This window comes from Bos taurus, chromosome 22 (genome assembly GCF_002263795.3).
Source record: "Bos taurus isolate L1 Dominette 01449 registration number 42190680 breed Hereford chromosome 22, ARS-UCD2.0, whole genome shotgun sequence".
In the NCBI taxonomy this organism is placed as follows: domain Eukaryota; kingdom Metazoa; phylum Chordata; class Mammalia; order Artiodactyla; family Bovidae; genus Bos; species Bos taurus.
In genome coordinates, this window is record NC_037349.1 from 15,628,563 (window position 1) to 15,648,524 (window position 19,962).

The window sequence follows — 19,962 nt, forward strand, 5'->3', positions numbered from 1 at the left end:
TGATATAACCCTAATACATAAAGAATTTCTAAACTTTGAAAAGAACCAGAAAGAATTGGCAAAAAGATATGGACAGTTCACAGAAAATAAAATGCAAATAGCTCTTAAACATATGAAGATAAACATAAAAAGAGAAATGCAAATTAAAACCACCAAGATAACCTTTCTTCCCTGTTGAATCGCAAAAAGTGCAAGTTATACAGTGAGACAGTGAGGAAACAGGCACTCCAAACAGTACCGATTCCTGTGGGTGGAATTTGTTAAAAATTCTCAAATTAAATATAAGTTTATCCCTCAACCTTAGTCTCACTTCTAAGTATCTGTCTGAGGTGTACTGGTAAAAATATGAGTCGGTGTACGAGTAAAAATCTTTATGACAGTGCTATTTATTACAGCTAAAGAGTGGAAGCCAGCCAAATGTCCATCTAGAGGGGATCGATGGAATAAACATGGCGGATTCATACAGTGGAATACTGCACAGCTGTTTTTTAAAAAAATGAGGGAGCATCTTTAGGAGGAAGAGGGAGAAAGCTTCAGAACCACCCACCCTTCCCACTGCCCCCAATGGAGACTCATCTCAGTTGGTCTCTAGTCTTATTTTTAAGGATTCTGCTGTTGAATGCCTGAAAAGGGTGGTGAGATGGCCTTCAGGTTGTACCGACTTTGCTAGCACTGCTAACCAACTGTTGCAGGCTCTGAAAATACAGTCTTGAACTTCTGCCCCTTCCCTCCCCCCCAAAATGCTGTCCTGGAGTCATCTTCAGAGACGAGGAAGTGAAAATGAAGAGCAGGAGATTGTGTTACCTGATTGTGTAAGAAAGGAGGAAACAAATGAAAAAATAAACATGTATTTGCTTCAATTTTTTTTTTTTAAAAGGCAATGGTAGGATTAGTTACACTAGTAACTAAGAAATCAGTTCTCTTGGCGGGGTGTGGGGGGCGGGGTGTGGGGGTAAGGGGTAGGGAGCTGGCAAGAGGTGGCACCTAGATCTGTATCTTGTTTTATACTTTTTACTTTGGAATCCAGTCAGTGTTTTCTGTCATTTAAAAAATCAACTCTTAAAATGAAAACTTAGGAAATTTCCTGGCGGTCCAGTGGTTAGGACCTGGTGCTTTCACTGCTGTGGACCCGGGTTTGATCCCTGGTCACAGAACGAAGACCCGCAAGCCTCATGGGGACAAAAAAAAAAAAAAAACAGCTAAAACTTAACTAGCTATGAAGTTGGTTGTGTAACCACACATAGAAGAATTAGTTCAAGCGGTCACAAAGCCCAGCATTTTGTTTGCACTTTTCTAATGGAATATATCCTATAAACTGAAGAACTACAGAACTGCATTTAGTATTTTTATTTTCAGCAATGATATTGGTATTGTCATTCTAAAACTGTGTATTTACATGTGATAAAGCAAATATTATGTCAAAGGAATTAAGAGCCAAGGTTTTTGTACAAGAGAGGAAGAGATACAAGAATAAAATCAAGTAAAAACCCCGTAATTGCATTTTTCACTGAAAATACCAGCAAAATATAGTTATCTATTTTTATCTTCCTAAGAAATGCATATTGCATAGCTTTACCCATTGAAAAGGCCTGGTAGCGATCAGAATCCAGGAGCAAGGCGTACCCTAGCACCCAAACTGTCCCATTAAAAGGGGCAGGGAAGATTCAAAATGAGGTTGGACAATCTTGTGTCTGAAAGCAAGGAAGCAGTAAGAGTAAGGTGATGTCAAAAGGACCCAGGAGCCAGCTATAAGGAGCTTCCATTGGCCAAAGATGGAACAATTTGAGCATCAAAAAAAAAAAACAGTTGACATGAATCTATAAAAATCTCTGAGATCATAATAATCCATCAGTCATCTCTGGAGACTACTAGTGCACCAACTTAGTATTTTCAAAATTGTTGACTGGAAAAATGAAGTATTTATCCTGACTTCGTTGTGTATCAGGTTAACTTGATGAGAGAAAGTTTTTCACTGAAGGATCATAACGAAATGCCAGAGATTTGACAGGATTAGGAAATCACCCTTTTGTTACCTGTAGTGAAATAATGGACCTATGCTGCTGAAAGTATTTGGTAAAAAATTTATGGGGAACGCCAATAAAGATGGCTCAGGTTGATAACATCTGAACCCAGTGATCAACATTCAGTGTTACTAAAAAAGGAACAGCCTGAAGTTGCATGCCTCTGACCTATTGTAATAGCAAGAACCCAACACCAGGCATGATGAATTGTTGTCCAAAACAAAGTTGACTGCAATCTGAGCAAGCCTTTTACATCTGAGGATCAATTTGTGAAAGCACAGGATACTGAGGACCATGTTAACAGGCTTAATCCAGAATATGGAAATAATCCATTTTCTTAAGTACATTGAAAGCATAAAACAAAGATGGTTGTGGTAGGACTTAAAAGTTTGGGGAAACTTAAAGGACTTGTTTGGATCCTGATTTGCACAGAACCAACTTAAGACATTTTGGGAATCAAAGAAAAATTTAGGACAATTGGATATCAGATGATATTTCATGGGGTGAAATAGGTGTAGTGACTATGTGCTGTTGTATTTTTTTAAGCTGTTATTTGTTAGAGGTATATATTAAGTATTTGTGGTTAAATTTATAACTGGGATTTACCTGAAAATATTCCAGAAAGAAAAAGGCAAGGAGCTGGAAGTAGAGAAAATAAGCAGAATGTTATGTTGAAGCTGAGTGACAGATACATAAGGGCTTATGTATTTAAGAGTTTATTATTCTATTTCCTTTACTTTTATGCATAGTTGACAATTTCCATAATAGAAATTTACAGAACAAAAGAGAATGGAAGAATGGAGGAGATTGAAAGTTGCCAGTATAGACAACTTTGTTGTTGTTTTTTTTTCTTTAATTTTATTTTATTTTTAAACTTTACAATATTGTGTTAGTTTTGCCAAATACCGAAATGAATCCGCCACAGGTATACCTGTGTTCCCCATCCTGAACCCTCCTCCCTCCTCCCTCCCCATACCCTCCCTCTGGGTCGTCCCAGTGCACCAGCCTCAAGCATCTAGTATCGTGCATTGAACCTGGACTGGCGACTTGTTTCATACATGATATTATACATGTTTCAGTGCCATTCTCCCAAATCTCCCCACCCTCTCCCTCTCCCACAGAGTCCATAAGACTGATCTATACATCAGTGTCTCTTTTGCTGTCTCGTACACAGGGTTATTGTTACCATCTTTCTAAATTCCATATATATGCGTTAGTATACTGTATTGGTGTTTTTCTTTCTGGCTTACTTCACTCTGTATAATAGGTTCCAGTTTCATCCACCTCATTAGAATTGATTCAAATGTATTCTTTTTAATAGCTGAGTAATACTCCATTGTGTATATGTACTACAGCTTTCTTATCCATTCATCTGATGATGGACATCTAGGTTGCTTCCATGTCCTGGCTATTATAAACAGTGCTGCGATGAACATTGGGGTACACGTGTCTCTTTCCCTTCTGGTTTCCTCAGTGTGTATGCCCAGCAGTGGGATTGCTGGATCATAAGGCAGTTCTATTTCCAGTTTTTTAAGGAATCTCCACACTGTTCTCCATAGTGGCTGTACTAGTTTGCATTCCCACCAACAGTGTAAGAGGGTTCCCTTTTCTCCACACCCTCTCCAGCATTTATTGCTTGTAGACTTGGATCGCAGCCATTCTGACTGGCGTGAAATGGTACCTCATAGTGGTTTTGATTTGCATTTGTCTGATAATGAGTGATGTTGAGCATCTTTTCATGTGTTTGTTAGCCATCTGTATGTTTTCTTTGGAGAAATGTCTATTTAGTTCTTTGGCCCATTTTTTGATTGGGTCATTTATTTTTCTGGAGTTGAGCTGTAGGAGTTGCTTGTATATTTTTGAGATTAGTTGTTTGTCAGTTGCTTCATTTGCTATTATTTTCTCCCATTCTGAAGGCTGCCTTTTCACCTTGCTAATAGTTTCCTTTGTTGTGCAGAAGCTTTTAAGTTTAATTAGGTCCCATTTGTTTATTTTTGCTTTTATTTCCAATATTCTGGGAGTAAAGAAAGAGCAGAAAAAAGTGAGTAATATCTGGAGGAGGAAACCTTATGATTAACTCTACAGAGGAGGGATATGATGATGCAGAAAAGGATGGTTAGGGTGATGTATTAGCAAAGCTCAGGGCAGCTAGGGACTCTCACATACTATTGGGGAGACTGTAATCACCCCTTTGAAAAATAACTTACAATATTGGGTTGGCCAAAAAGTTCATTTGGTTTTTTTCTGTAGGCTGTCATAGAAAACCCTCAACGAATTTTTTGGCCAATCAAATATACCGTGAAATGATACACGCCCCATACCACTTGATGCAGCAGTTTTGCTTCCAGTGTCTAGTCCCACAAATACACCAACACCAGTGTGCAGAGACAGCTATCAGCTGTTCATTGCCACTTTGTAGTGTGAAAAATCTGGAACCCAATATATGACTGATTTAGTTCCACACGGGAGTATTTATATAGTGTTAAAAATGAGGTAGATCTCAGTACATACATGTATCAAAACTTACCCATGATCTATAATTTGTAATAATTTACTCATGTTCTATAAGTTGGAATAAATGAAATATATGAGGTAGGTCTATCTATAAAGTGACAATATGAAAAATTTCCAAAATATCTTTAATGAAAAAACCCAAAGGAAAACCCTCCAAAATTCAGAATAGCATTTCATATATATATATACACATACGCATATGCGTGCATGCTAAGTTGCTTCAACCGTGTCCAACTCTTTGTGATCATATGGACTATAGTCTGCCAGGTTCCTCTATCCATGGAATTTTCCAGGCAAGAATACTGGAATGGGTTTCCATGCCCTTCTCCAGGGGATCTTCCCAATCCAGGGATTGAACCCATGTCTCCTGTGTCTCCTGCATTGGTAGGGTTCTTTACCACTATCTCCACCTGGGAAGCCCCAGTGTATGTATACACTCATAAATATATATATACAGAATATACTTACCATGTACTCATATATATATATATATATATATATGTATATAGACTTTTTGATGAGTTTGTTAATAATAGCTTTGAAGAGGACAATTCCTTGTCATACATGTTTTTGTAAGTTTTGAGTCCTTGTGCCTTCCTTATGTTTTGATAAAAAGCTTGTAAAATATAGAAAGACATCTTGTTTACATACGAAGCAGGTAGGAAAATAACTGAAGGGGCCTGCTGGCTCAGTATTCTGTGTGGATGTGAGACCCAGAGTGTAGGGAGAGGGCCAGGTGTTCAGAGTGTGAGAAGCTGTAAGTCTCAGTCATTTAACTGTTGAAAACTGGACTATGAAGTTGTAACAGGCCTCTGTTGGCCTTTAGGTATTAATAGAAACATAGCCCCAACGTGAAGCTGCCCTCTTTGCTGTTTTTTGCATAAACATGTTGAAAGGGGGACTTGAATTAGAATATCTGTCTCCCCGTTTATGAAACTCTCCCTCTATTTCTGTCTCTTCCCCATCTCACATGCACCCCATATTTTTCCTGTTCCTCTAAAAACTCTCTAGGAAAAAATGTTTAACATTATACTTAGAACTGGTTAGAATGTCTTTTTTGGCTAGAATCTGGCTTTTAGGATTACTTGATGAGCCCCAGATTTAAAATTGAAAAACACCCCAAAATAAATTCATTTATTTATTTATTTTGGCTGCTCTGGTTCTTAGTTATGGCAATCAGGATCTTCAGTCTTCAGCTGTGGTGTGTGTGACCCAGTTCCCTGTGACAAGGGATTGAACTTGAGCCCCTTGCATGGGGAGCACAGAGTTTTAACCACAGAACCATCAGGGAAATCCCTGAAAAACATTCTTATCAAAGTAGTTTACTAAATAAATGGGTAAAGAATTTTATTCCACCAACTATTTTAATCCTTAAAATAAATTTCTATAAACTCACTTAAGGCATAGAGTTTTCATGAAGTGCTGGTTAATTGTTTGAAAATCTAAATTAACCCAGGCCTTCTTCCTTATTGAACAGTGCATCTGTTTTGAGAGAAGTGTTGCTTAGCTGACAGATGTGAGGGCTGAGAGTTCTAAATCAGGTTTGTTGCATTGTATGACTTGGGACACTTGTGGAGACGGGTATGAAAAGCTGAATGACTGGCCCAAGTCCTCCTTGGTAAAATTAGATGTATTAGTCACAATGACCAGGACAAGGGGATAGGTGCATTACAAACATTACTGCTGCGTTTGTTGTGTTCCTGATGAGCTATAGCCTAGTTTTTAACTTGTGAATGTTTTTATAGCTGGAAGTTACAGCAGTGGAAGCGATTAAATATTGTGACCAAGACGCCAGACACGAATGACTGGTATTTCACCTTCGGACATGACTGAAGCGACTTAGCAGCAGCAGCAGCAGTGCCAACCAGCTTGCTATATCTCTGCTGACTTATGGAAACCCCAACACATCTTTAACTTACATCTATTCAAGGCTTGAACATGCTGCTTTCCATGGGGTGGGTGGGATCCAAAGAGGAAAAGCTGGTGGAGGCGGGAGGCCTTGTGCTGACCTGTGGGAGACTACTGAGGGGCAGCTGTCCTGTCCCTGTGTGATGGGACAGACCATAAAAGTTTTCAGTGATGATCTGAAGGAGGGAAGCATCTCTGTGTCTCCACATGACTTCACAGCTTCATGTGCCCAGCACCAAAAATGTGGGTAGCTGACACATTTCTCTTGGCAGACAGACATTGCATCTTCAGGTGCAGTCTTTTCAGCAAACATCTGAGCATGAGTTGCGGACTGCGTCAGCTCTAGAAACAGCGAGGCTGGAGCTCTATGCTTGAATCATTGAGGATGCTTGTTAGAAGCACGGAGTTGAGGCCCTCCGCTCAGGAGATTCTGATGCTGTTGATTTGTGGGCCTAGGAATCTACATGTTAACACCCCACCTCCACCCCCAATACGTCTGACATAGGAGGGTTGATTTTTTTTGTTTGGTTTATTGTTTAATTTGATTGGATTCAGACCACTACAAACACTTCTCTCCTGGTGACAGCTGAAATCTCAATTCAGTTGTTACATCCTTAGCTATAATCTGGACCTGTCAACCAGCTGGAAGTTTGGACAGAGATTATATACAGACTTTAAAGGCTCCCTTCTTTGGCTCTCCCCTTTATAGAATTCCCCATCATTTTGCAGTGACCATGCTTGCCAACAAAGGTTCATATAGTCAAAGCTATGGTTTTCCCAGTAGTCATGTACAGATGTGAGAGTTGGACCATAAAGAAGGCTGAGCACTGAAGAATTGATGCTTTCAAACTGTGGTGTTAGAGAAGACTCTTGAAAGTCCCTTGACTGCAAGAGAATCAAACCAGTCAATCCTAAAGGAAATCAACTGTGAATATTCATTGCAAGGACTGCTACTGAAGCTAAAGCTCCAATACTTTGGCCACTTGATGGGAAGAGCCAATTCATTAGAAAGGACCCTGATGCTGGGAAAGATTGAAGGCAGGAGGAGAAGGGTACGACAGAGGATAAGTTGGTTGGATGGCATCACTGACTCAATGGACGTGAGTTTGAGCAAACTCCAGGAATTGGTGAGGGACAGGGAAGCCTGGCGTGCTGCAGTCCATGGGGTCACAAAGAGTTGGACACGACCTAGTGACTGAGCAACAGCAATGCTTGCCCTATACTGTGCTGTCTGGCTCTTGAAGCCAGAAAGACTGCTGGTTGTCTACCAGAGTCCTGGGTTGTGGCAGAGTTCCTCAAGCTAAGAGTTGTGAATATGCTGTTCTCTCCATTCCAAGTATCAAGTCCCTTCCTGACTCTGCTTGCCTGTGTTTCTTCTCTGGTGCCTTCAGGAAGCTGTTTCTTGGTCTTGTTCAGTTTATAGTGGTTACAGATGGGTGGATTGGTCTCCAGTCAGATCTTCCCCAGCTGTCCTAGAAGCAGAGCTCTTGAATCAGACTTTGAGATCATTGTTGTCTAGCATTCCTTTTGTACAAGCTTGGGACCAGGCTAGGGAGAGGCTTCCATCACTGCAAGACACACTTGCACCTTGTTTCCGTACTTAGTCTATGGAGAGTTCTCTGTACTGCAGAAAGGTCAACAAGAATTAGCCAGTGCAGGAAAAGTCGTGTGGGATTTGCACTGCTTTTAGAGAATCTGACCCCAAACCTAGCTGAGATGAAAACCAAACATAGTTTGCAGTCAGTCCCTATCTGGAAACTGTCATTTCTATGTCATCTCCCTAAAGCAGCTTCCTTTTAAACCTTTCTATATTTAGCTTTTGTGGGCCTCACACGCCTTGCTTACCATGCCCACCAGTGGCTCCAGAGCTTGCAGTGTTGTGTTGGCCCATTATTTCCAAGGCCTTGGCCCTCCCTAGAATTACATTTCTCATTCTTATGCTTGGAGCCATGCTGACTCCTTGTCATCTAATAGCCATAGGGCTATACATTTCTACCAAGTCAGAAAAAGCGAAATGCTTATATTCTTGAGAGATGCCAAATTCTCAGAAATCAGGAAGGTTCTAACAACTTCAGATTAAGTACCCCAGTATTCTGCATTGCTCAAAACCCCATGGCACCACCTGTAGAATAAGATTAGTGACATCTTTTTAGTCTGATAGCACAAGTCTTGAGGGGTGAATGCTTTTAAACTTCTGCATGGCTGATGAACACGATTCACAACTCCCTAAACCTAACCCATAACAGCCCTAGGAAGTGATGCTCTTTATACATTCCCTCCACAGCTCCACTCCCTAATGCTGATAAAGAAGGAATCTGAAAATAATAAGCTGGCTCTACTAAGGGGTTTGTTTACTATTATAATGGAATTTTTTAATTAATATAACATGGAATTCTATGACTCACAGTCCTGTGATCTGTGAATTGGAGCTGACATCCAGCTCACTCTTCATCTTTGGCCTGTGGGGACAGGAGCCAGCCATTAGTGCAGGTGTCACACACATAGCTATTGAGCAACCACCACTGTCAGAGGTATGAGACCCAAGAAAGAGGAATGAGGCCTGGGGGCTCAAAATGGATATCACCACGACTTGCACGTAAAGCCCTGGGTGTCCGAAGATAAACCCATCCTCAGCATTCAAGCAACTGGCATTCTTACCACACTTCCAACCTGCTGTTTATAATCTGATGTGTGGCTCAGAATTCCTTGTAAAAGCCAGGGTTTTCTGGTTCCTAATCTGTTTGCTGGAAGAGAGACTGAGCAGCAAGGAGCAGCAAAGAATAGGTTCATTTTAAAATATAAGTTTTTTATCTTTTTATTGCAACTCAAACCATCATGGCCTTGGACAGAGCTCCCAAGAGATCCACTCTTAGGGAAAAGCAGTAGGTCCCCTCCCTGTAAACGAGCAGTTAAAAGAATGTTCAACGGCGGTGACCCTGTGATGAGCTTGGCAGAGAATATACAATTGGGAATCTGGTGGGTTTGAGGAATGGAAAGATGGTCATCAAAAATACCTTATCTCATCCTCACTATCTGTTCTGGGTACCTCATAAAATTTTGGATTTCCCCCTATGGACAACAGGTGGATGTGGAAGTATATATGGAGAATGTGGAGGATGGAACCAGGTACATTTGAAAGGTGTCTCCAAAAACCATCCCCATTTTACCAAGGAGTAAAATGAAGCTCCGAGAAGTTAAGTGACTTGCCCAAGATCGTAAAGCTAAAGAGTGGTCAGCCAGGACATTGGTAGCAAAATAGTCTCATTCCCTTTAGAGGTTTTGTTTTGTTTTGTTTTAATTTGGACTTCCTTCTGCATATTGTTGCCACTCATTACAAATAATGTGTGGATTTGTCCTGCTGTGTGTTTGAGTGAGCAGGATCTTTACAGAAAAGTACAGACACCACAAAGGTAATTCGGTCATCTAGCCAAGTTTTGATCTAAATCTCATGAAACTTCCCTCTCCCATGAGCCAGAAGTACAGAGATGTTTTCAGAATGATTACAAGTTTCTCTGTGTTGGAAGGTGTGCCAAAAAATGTTGTAAGAGTTCAGGCCAAATTCAACGCTAACAGAGACTCCAGTCAGGAAATTGAGCAAGGTGTACACTCTCACCTACTGGGTCATAAGCTATTTGGGAGTCTGTTTCTGCTCATCATTATTGTTGTGTACTTTTGTTAACTATAAAGATAAACATGTTGCATTGTTCCAAAGGGAGAGAGACTGCATCTGGCCTAGGGGGTCAGGAAAGCTAAAGCAGGAGGTGGCATAAGAAGAAGGTATGCAAAATAAAATTAAGTGAAAAAAAAAAAAAGTTGCTGCTAAGAAGCTGGTGTTTAAATAGTATTCATCCTTCATGAGAACTAACATTTATGGAACACTAATGTGCTAGGAGCTTTGGGACATTTAACTTGTTACAGTAGACATGCCTGGTGCCCTACACACATGGCTTTTGCAGGGTCAGCTTCTACTGGCTTTGGCTATCAACTGGTTCACCTTGACCTTTCTCCTGAGGACCGCTGTTGGCTGATGGGAAAACCCTTGCCTGGAGATGTAATCTAGAAGTCAAAATTAAGGAAATCTGACAAAGAGAAAAATAGGAAAAAAACAAGTCATGAGGGCTATGAGTATTGGATTTCCCAGGTCTGTCTTCCATCTAAGCTTCCTTGGTGGCTCAGTTGGTAAAGTTGCCTGCAATGTGGGAGACCCAGGTTCGATCCCTGAGTGGGGAAGATCCCCTGAAGAAGGAAATGGCAACCCACCCCAGTGTTCTTGCCTGGAGAATCCCATGGACAAAGGAGCCTGGTGGGCTGCAGTCCATGGGGTCACAAAGAGTTGGACTCGACTGAGCAACTAACACTTTCACTTTCATCTTCCATCTAATAAACATTTCAGAAAGAGGAGCTTTAAACTTTTTTTAAATAGAGAATAGAAAATAGTTGGGTGTTGTTTTTTTTTTTTTTTTAAATTTCTGTTTTTTAAAAAGTAAATTGGTTTGAGGTGCCCTCAGGTGGCAAGAAGCAGTAATGGGGAAAAGACACACATGGCCATCACCTAGTGAAATTTCAACCTCTTACAGGTGCCACGGATCCTTGGCTAAGTATAAAGAGAAAATCCTACACGTTTCCTCAAGGAGAGATAACACGTGAAGTTTCAACAAACAGACTGCTTGAAAGTCTGATGGATTGTCTTCAAAATGGGAACTGTCTACACAATTCAGAAGAAAATTGATGCTGAACCTAAAATTCTATGCCCAGTTTACTGAGAACAAAGTAAATGTGAGAACAAAATAACAGTGTTCTTGTGTAAAACTCCATACTGGACTGGATGTATAATTTGTGGGACTCAGAGCAAAATGAAAACGTGGGGCCCCTTGTTAAAAAGTACTAAGACTTTGAAGATGACAGCAGCAGACCATTAAACCAGGTGTGGGGCTCTTCTGAATGCAGAGTCCCAGGTGACTACCTGGGTTTGCAAGATCATGATGATTCCCTGGACACAGAAAAAACTTACCATCTATGAGCTCTTTCTGGAAAAATGAAAAATGAATTTTAAAAAGAGGTGAGGGGGTAATTCCCTGGTGGTCCAGTGGTTAGGACTTGGAGCATTCCCCAGGTTCTGGCCCTGGTTAGGGAACTAAGATCCTGCAAGCTGTGTGGTGTGGCCAAAACAAAATGTGAGGAAACAAACTAAAACACCAAAATACCTTCCTAGTAAAACTTATAAGGCCTCTGTGGGCCATAGTTGGCTAACCCCTGATTTAGAAGCACATGACATAGATCAGGAGGGTTCAGGGCGAGATAGATGTAAGGATTGGGGTTAGCAGGACACTCATTGCCTCATTCACCTCAGATTGTGTAAAGAGCATCCCATGAAGTTGTGCAGTGCACAGACTGCACAACTGTACATGATAGACTTGAGGGTAAGATTTTTTAAAAAGCAAACCTTCCAATCTAGACTCTCATACTCTGAGAATGTCTGAGTGATAGGGCAGCACCCTGTTCCTCAGTGGAGTGGGAGTGACAGATTTCCTCTTCCTTGGAGAGGAAAGTGGGGATAGAAGAATATACTCTATTGTCAAAAGGTAATGCACTTCTAAAAATATCAGGTTCTCAGCATCATAGGAAGTCAGACCCACCCAGTGAGCTGGTCTCATGGAATTTGGCCTCCCTGCTTTGTGGGGCCTGTCCAGCTCTGCCACACCATGGAAACAGGGGCAGCCACACAACCCTCCTGAGGCAGAATCACACATCTCAGAAAGGACCAAGAAGGTCATAGTTCTTCTCACTTTCCTGGAACTTCATCCCTGGCCTCCTGGGACAGCTGGGCACACAGTTGTACAGTAAAGCTGAGGTTACCTTTGGCCACACTTAGCAGCAGCTGCTCCAGCAGATCAAGAGCAGGACAAAGTGCAAGAGAGAGATTGAAGCAGGTGCCACTTTGAGCAAGTTTGATCAGGGCTGGATAAGAAAGATGGAAAACTCATTTGTCTGACAAGCTCTGAGCTGTTGGCAAAGACAATCACCCGGAGTTCTGCTCTGGACAGGGGAGTTTGCCCAGCAAATGCTGGGACGTGGGTGTTGTGCTCGGGAGTTGAAAGCTAAATGAGTCAAAGCTGGGGAAATGAAGTTGGAGCCAGAAAGGGAGGTGTTAGAGCAAGGGGCATCCTGGTGGGAGACAGGGCAGGCCACTGCTTTTTGAGGGTCTTGCCTTCTTGGCAGGACCGTGGGTATCACCTACCAGAGACACACACAGGCCTCACTCTGGTGAAAACAGCAGCATCTCCACCAGCTGCTTTTAAAAATTCTAATCTCGGCTGCGGAGCTGGGAATCTATTCTGTGACAACAGCCTTCACAAGACCCACCCAGAGATTCAACAGAAACTTCTCATGGTTTGACTCAAGTCCCCATGAGTGTCCTGCTTCAGAGCTGGTTATTTACTCAGGGACTGAATGGGTTGCTCAGGAAAAGTATGACTAACACCAGGAAGGAGTGATTGAAATTAGTTTTCTGAAAAAATATCTCCAGAGAGAAAAGCCCTCACACAGGTTCTGAGACTCGCACAGGTGAGCTGCTTCCTGCTGCTGCTGCTAAGTCGCTTCAGTCGTGTCCGACTCTGTGCGACCCCATAGATGGCAGCCCACCAGGCTCCCCTGTCCCTGGGATTCTCCAGGCAAGAACACTGGAGTGGGTTACCATTTCCCTCTCCAATGCATGAAAGTGAAAAGTGAAAGTGAAGTCGCTCAATCGTGTCCGACTCTTCGCGACCCCATGGACCGCAGCCTACCAGGCTCCTCCGTCCATGGGATTTTCCAGGTAAGAGTTCTGGAGTGGGGTGCCATTGCCTTCTCTGGAGCTGCTTCCTGGAGGCAGACAAATACTGGATTGAAGGATTCCGATACTAGTAGTATAGCAGAACAACCTTGGGGTCTTGTTGGAAATTCTAAGGCCCTGCCTAGTGAATCAGGTCCTCTGGGCATGGAGGCCAAAAACCCATATTTGACACGTTTCCTGGGTGCTTTAGACATCCAGCCTGGTTTGGGAAACGGCCTAGGGGACCTCCAGAGAGTCTTCCTGGCCTGAGATCAGAGCTGAAATGACTGCCCCAAACTTCCCACATTCCTCCACCACTCCTGCCCTTTTGCCTGCCCATGCCGCCATCCAGAAGATGGAGACCAGGAGCTCCTGGTCAGGACATGGTTCCTGCTTCTAAGAGCCCCCAGTGCAGTGTTTAAATCCTGGTACCAGCTACATCCTCCTCCACAGCCTCAGACAGGAAGTTAGGGAAACCAGCCCTTGAATGGCATAAGTATGGCAAAGCAGGAAAGTAATAAAGAGTTATGCACTCATTGTGCAAACAGCAGCCTGTTGCCCATACAGGTTGCCCTAAAGGACGTTGGAGACAGCCCTTTCAACTGGACACTTATGACTGGCATGCTCTCCTCTGTCTACACTCCAGACGGATATGTGGTGCCCTTAGAAAGCCCCAGGGCACAGCGGCCAGTCCACATTGGCCAAATTGTAAGTCCATCTACACCAAGCTGCAGAACGAGGAGCATGTGATTGAGGCCCTCCACTGGCCAAGTTCAAGTTCCCTGCCCGCCAGAAGATCCACCTCCCCAAGTCAGGATTTACCAAGTTTAATGGATGAATTTGGAAACACGGTGACAGAAAAGCAGCTCATCTCGGATGGCTGTGGGGTCAAATACATCCCTAATCATGGCCGCCTGGGCAGTTGGCGGGCCCTGCACTCCTGAGAGCCTTGATTCTGTCTGTTCCTCACTTGTGCCCACCAATAAATCCTACTTGCCTATCAAAAAAAAAAAAAAAAGAGTTATCCTGCTGCTTTGGTGGTAGTGGTGGTGGTAGTGATGGTTTGCTTTTGTTTTTAATTGATACTGGGGAATATCCAAAGGAGCCACATTAGGCCACTATAAAGGCAGTTGGTACCAGGGATTGTTCACTTCCATTTGAACATGTTTCAGACTCCATCAGTAAAGTCACGTGTCTACAGAGAAAGAGAAAGGAAAGGGAATTAAAGCTTCTGATGGAAGAATAAGAAAATATGCTAAAATATGCTGAGTGAATATGGGGAGTAAGTATACAGAGTCAGAATAACTGCCCATAGTCTAGTGTTCAATACTGAAGACATAAATACGTAACTAGACACACAAACTAGAAATACATTATAAGTTAAAGATGAAAATTTGTGCTAATGGAAAGAGGATTCAATCTAGAAAATCATCTGGGCAGAACATTCTGTTAAAGTTGTAGGACTCTTCAGTTTTGGTGGACTCCTTCAGTGAAACCCAGAGGCTTGGAGATCTTTTGGCTTTTGGAGGAGCTTTTAAATTACAAATTCAACTTCTTTAATGGTTGAATAGTCCTTGAACCACTAGAGAAATTGAATTCAGAATGTAAAAGCTCCAGAAAAATCTCTTCTGGTTTCAGCTCTGACACATAAAGAACTTAGAAGTCGTTACTCTCATTCTTAAGAAACAGCTGAAAAAAATTGCAAGTCAAGGACTTTTCTTGGACTTATCACAGGACTGAGGTCACAGGGCAAACAGCCATTTCAAAACCTGGAGAGACAGACAAATGCAAGCCTCACAGCCGAGATCTGCTTGCCTGGGGCAGAAGCAGATGGTGAACGGGGGCAGATGGTCTTCACAGTTAGACAAAGGGTGCTGTCTCTCGCGGCCCCTGGAGAGGACCTGGCAGCTCACCCCAGTGTTCTCGCCTGGGAAATCTCATGGACAGAGGAGCCTGGTGGACTACATCCATGGGGTCGCAAAGAGGCGGATACGACTGAGCAACTGAGCGCGCACACACGCGTGCTGTCTTTAGCAGGTACAGGACTCACACCCATGACGGGGAGACCACGCAGACCTCAGAACTCCAGACAAAGACTGTGGATAGGCAAGAGGAGACATAAAAATGCTCAAAACAACTGTTGAAAAATTTTCAAGTTCACTACCAATTTGAAAGAAAAGCAGAGTAAGCCCCTGAGATAGGTTTCCTAAATTCTTGCCGAGCTAGCTGCAGCAAAGACTCAATCTGGTGACCAGATCACACTGTTAAATCCTTTGTGGAAAGCAGTTTGGCGGCTGCTGTCAAGAACCTTAAACACTTGTGTGCCCTTTCACTGGGTACCTCCAGTTCTAGGAAATGGTCACAGAAAAGCAATTGGGGTCAAAGGCTCACACCCAAACATGTTTGTCTTGCACTCTAGTGATAGGGAAGTGCCAGAATATGCAAAATGCTAGCAAGGAATGGTTGTTTAAACAGTTCATGGTATCCATTAAAATGAATGTGGAGGACTTCCCTGACAGTCCAGTGTCTAAGACTCTAAGGCAAGGGTTTGATCCCTATTCAGGGAACTAAGATCCCGCTTGTGCTGTGTGGCCAAAAAATTTAAAAAAGAATGTGGAGGATCCACTAAAATTACACTTTTGAGTTCTTGATCATAGGATAAAATGCTTATGGTGCAGTCTTTTAAAAAAATTTTATTTTTAATTGAAGGATAATTGCCTTACAATACTGTGTTGGTTTCTCTTTCAATATGATGCAGTCTTAAGGGGAACAAAGAACACAAATTTGTGTAATTCATATATTTTCACCTGCACTTAAAAAATAGGAGTCAAAAAGAAACACAAAATTTTAGAAGGGGCTTCCCTAACAGTCCAGTGGTTAAGACTCCGCCTTCCCATACAGAGGGTGTGGGTTCAATCCCTGGTTGGAGAGCAAAGATCCCACATGTCTCATGGTCAAAAAACCAAAACATAAAGCAAGCAACGAGTTTTATTATAACAAGTTCAATAAAGATTTTTAAAAATGGTCCACATGAAAAAAAATTTATTTCTGGGTAGTAGCTGGTAAGGAGATTGGAAAATACAGATAAATATTCCAAAGACTCCAATTTTAGTAATAAACAAGCTATTTTATGTGAACTTCTACAAATCTTTTTTTGTTGAGCCTAAAAACCTTTTTTGGAATATAACAGTCAATCAACTCAATGAAAGTTAATTAACTTGAACAATGTGCTAAAATAATTAAATTGATAAGAAAACTCATTGAAATTTTAAAAAGCCCTATGACTACTTACTGTGATTATATAAATTGTACATACAGAGAAAATTATTTTAATGATGGACGGAAAGGGAGCGAGGAAAGGACTATTAGCCTATGTTGAAAGTAGTGTGTGTGTGTGGTGGAGGGTTCGTGTGATTCCTTTATGAATTCACATCAGCCATTCTTTCTCCATTTTTCTATCCCTTTAAAAATATTTTAAACACAGAATGACAGAATAATATAACCCACTCCTAGATTCAACACATGTTAGCATTTTGCCCCATTCAGATTCTTCTGTTTCTAAGGAAATAAACATGATGGACACATTTGAATTCCCTCCTCATACCTCCACCCCCTCCAGTTTATTCTCTCCACCACACCCCGCTCCTGCCACACTCACGTCTGTTGGTTCGCTGCTTTTCTATCATGTGAGAGAAGCAGCTATCAAAATCCTAGCTATGAACTTCACTTATTTGTGCATCCGGTACAGCAGGGGGCTCAGGACTGCCCCTGCTCTAAACCTTTCTAGGCAGCCTCTGCCTGCCAGGTGTGTCCCTGCCGTGACCCTGGGACTATGTCCCTCAAAGGGCACCCCACCCGCTCAGGGCCCCTGGATGCTCTCTCTCTAAGCCCCATGGGCTGTGTGACCTGGAAAAGCCTTCACTGCAGAGCAGCCTCTATCTCGGTACCAGAGGCATCCAGGTTGTGAGCTGTGGTCCCTTCCGGCTGGAGAGTGGGAGGCTGGACAGCATCTCTGGACCCCTCCCCCCATCACAGCCTGTTTTTCTAGCCTTCCTTTTTCATCTTACCTATGCTGACTGAGAAGTGTTTCCCCACATTTCATCTTTTGGGAACTGCAGTGGTTGAGGAGGTAGACATGGGGAGGATAGTGAGGAGCTGGGGGTGTTATTGTGTGTCTGCTGGGTGCTTTACTTACTAGCAGCTTAGGTGGCACTGATGGTAAAGAACCCTCCTGCCAGTGCAGGAGACATAAGAGGTTCTGTTTCGATCCCTGGGTAAGGAAGATCCCCGGAGGAGGGCATGGCAACCTGTTCCAGTATTCTCACCTGGAGAATTTCATGGACAGAGGAGCCTGGCAGGCTATGCTCCGTAGGGTTGCAAAGAGTCGACACGATTGAAGTGACTGAGCATGCGCGCACACAAACTGACTTATTTTTGAAAGTCCCCTCAGGATGCATCATGTGGAGATGACCCTGGGAAAGGCATTCTGACCTTGGCCTGTGTGATAGAGAGCAGTGACTCCCCTGAAGATGGTCATGTCTCAGAGAAAGACAAATATATGGTATCACTTATATGCAGAATCTAAAACAAAAAGAATTATAAAAATAAATTTATTTGCAAAGCAGAATCAGACTCACAGACTTAGAGAAGGAACTTCTGGTTACCAATGGGGAAGAGTGGGAAGGAGGGTTAGTTAGGGAGTTTGGGATCGACATGTACACAGTGCTATTTTAAAACGGATAACCAACAAGGACCTACTGTATAGCACAGGGGATAATCTGTAACAATCTATATGGGAAAAGAATTTGAAAAAGAATAGATACATGTATAACTGAATCACATTGTTGTACACCTGAAACTATCACAACGTTGTTAATCAACTATACTCCAAAATAAAAAGTTAATATATATATATGAATACCTGAGTCACTTTGCAATAGCAGAAATTAACACAACATTGTAAATCAACTATACTTCAATAAAGTAAATTTTTAAAAAATCATTATTAAAAAGGCTGTGTCATCATTTATGGAATCTGTGCAGGTACTGTTATGAAGTTGAGGGAATTGAGTGGCAGATGGAATTAAATTGCTAATCAGCTGACCTTAACAGAGGGAGAGTCGCCTGGATGAGCCAGGTGGGCCCAGTGTCATTACTGAGGTCTTTAAATGTGGAAGAAGGAGGCAAGCAAGTCTGCATCACAGAGACGTAAGGGAGCCTCAGCTGAGCGTTGCTCACTTTGAAGGTGGAGGACGGGGCCACGAGCCAAGGAGAGCAGCAGCTCCAAGACGCTGGAAAGGCGAGGAAATGAATCCTCCCCTTAAACCTCCAGGAAGGAGCTTGGCCTTGTGGAAACCTTGATCTTGGTCCAGGGAGATTTGTTTAGGACTTCAGAACTCCAAACCTAGAAGATAGTGAATTTGCGTGTTGTGTCAAGCCACTAACTTTGTGGTCATCTACACAGCAGCAACAGGAAACGAACACACTTGGAAGTTCTAGGATGTCATCAAGGGTTAATTTGGGGAGTAGGGAGCCACTGAGGGAGGGCACTCGATCAATCGTTCTCTTAAAAGGCCTTGATCCTGGGATTTGGGGAACTGCAACACTTGGTTTTATGAATAAGAAATCCAGAGGCTTAGAGTGAGGGATAAAGCACTTGACCTATGGAAGAACAGAGGTAAGAATTTACATCCCGCTTCTCAAAAACCACAGAAGCAGGAAGACCTGGAGTGGAGTGAAGTATTTAAAGTGTTAAGAGAAAGAACCCACTAACCTAGAATTCTGTGCTTTGTGAAACTTATTTTTCAAAAGTGAAAGAGAAATCAAGACTTTCTCAGACAAATGAAAATGGAAGGTGTTTGTTGTCAGATCTGCCTCGCAAGAAAAAGCTAAAAGACATTTCTTCTCTAAGAAGGAAAATAACACAGATCAGAGACTCAGATTGACATAAAGGAATAGCGTCAAAGAATAAGTAGAGGTTAAAAAAAAAGCTTAGAATTTTCTTAATCGATCTAACAGATAAATTTGCTTAGCATACTGACTGTATTTCCTGCTGTGTCATTGTGCTTGGGCCACACAGCTGAAGTGGTGAAGGGAATGTTCACACCCTTGTCAGCTTGGGAAGGCAAATCCCTGCTGAGAGCTTCAGCCCTACCCCCACCCGTCCCCCTCTTGGAGCTGAGCTGCCTGGAGCCTTGTTGGGGTAGAGCTTGTCCAGTTGTGGTGTGAGTTGTGAGCATCTTCACATCTGCCTCGCCTTAGGTGGGACCCCAGCACATGCGGCACCTGAGCCAGCCAGGGGCATAAAAGCCTGGCCATTTGGGCCACACGTGGACGCTGCCAGGCGTTCCTTGTTGTGGAACCCTTTGCAAGATAAAACAAGTCTTTGGACAGCAAAGACAGTCCTTGGAGAGACGGAGGCCACATCTAGGGGCTGGAGGAGGCCAGCTTTGCATTTCAGGTAATATTGCCAGGCTGCTTTTGTTTTTCAGCACAGCAAGATGCAGTCGGAGCCTTCCCATCTTTAATGATTGTCTCGGTTTTTGAAGGTGAGGCGTGGGGGCTTGCGCATGCGTCTTGATAAGGGAGCGCTCTTGGACCACGGACTCCTGCGGAGAGCTAGCAGCCTCCCACCCTGGCTCAGTCGTGCTCAGGCGCCTGCCTGGCTGTACATCTCATCTTCCTGTCCCTGCTGCCCCCAACCGCCTG

At 42.8% G+C, this 19,962-nt stretch overlaps 1 protein-coding gene across 1 annotated transcript in view; it reads left to right on the forward strand.

Moving 5' to 3' along the window:
* ABHD5 (abhydrolase domain containing 5, lysophosphatidic acid acyltransferase) overlaps nucleotides 1-18,288 on the forward strand; it is a 61,879-nt gene extending 43,591 nt beyond the window's left edge. The window contains exon 8 of the transcript XR_009492290.1: nucleotides 11,021-18,288. The gene's annotated coding sequence lies outside the window, so the exon portion shown is untranslated. The remainder of the gene's footprint in view (nucleotides 1-11,020) is intronic.
* The last annotated feature ends 1,674 nt before the right edge of the window (nucleotides 18,289-19,962 follow it).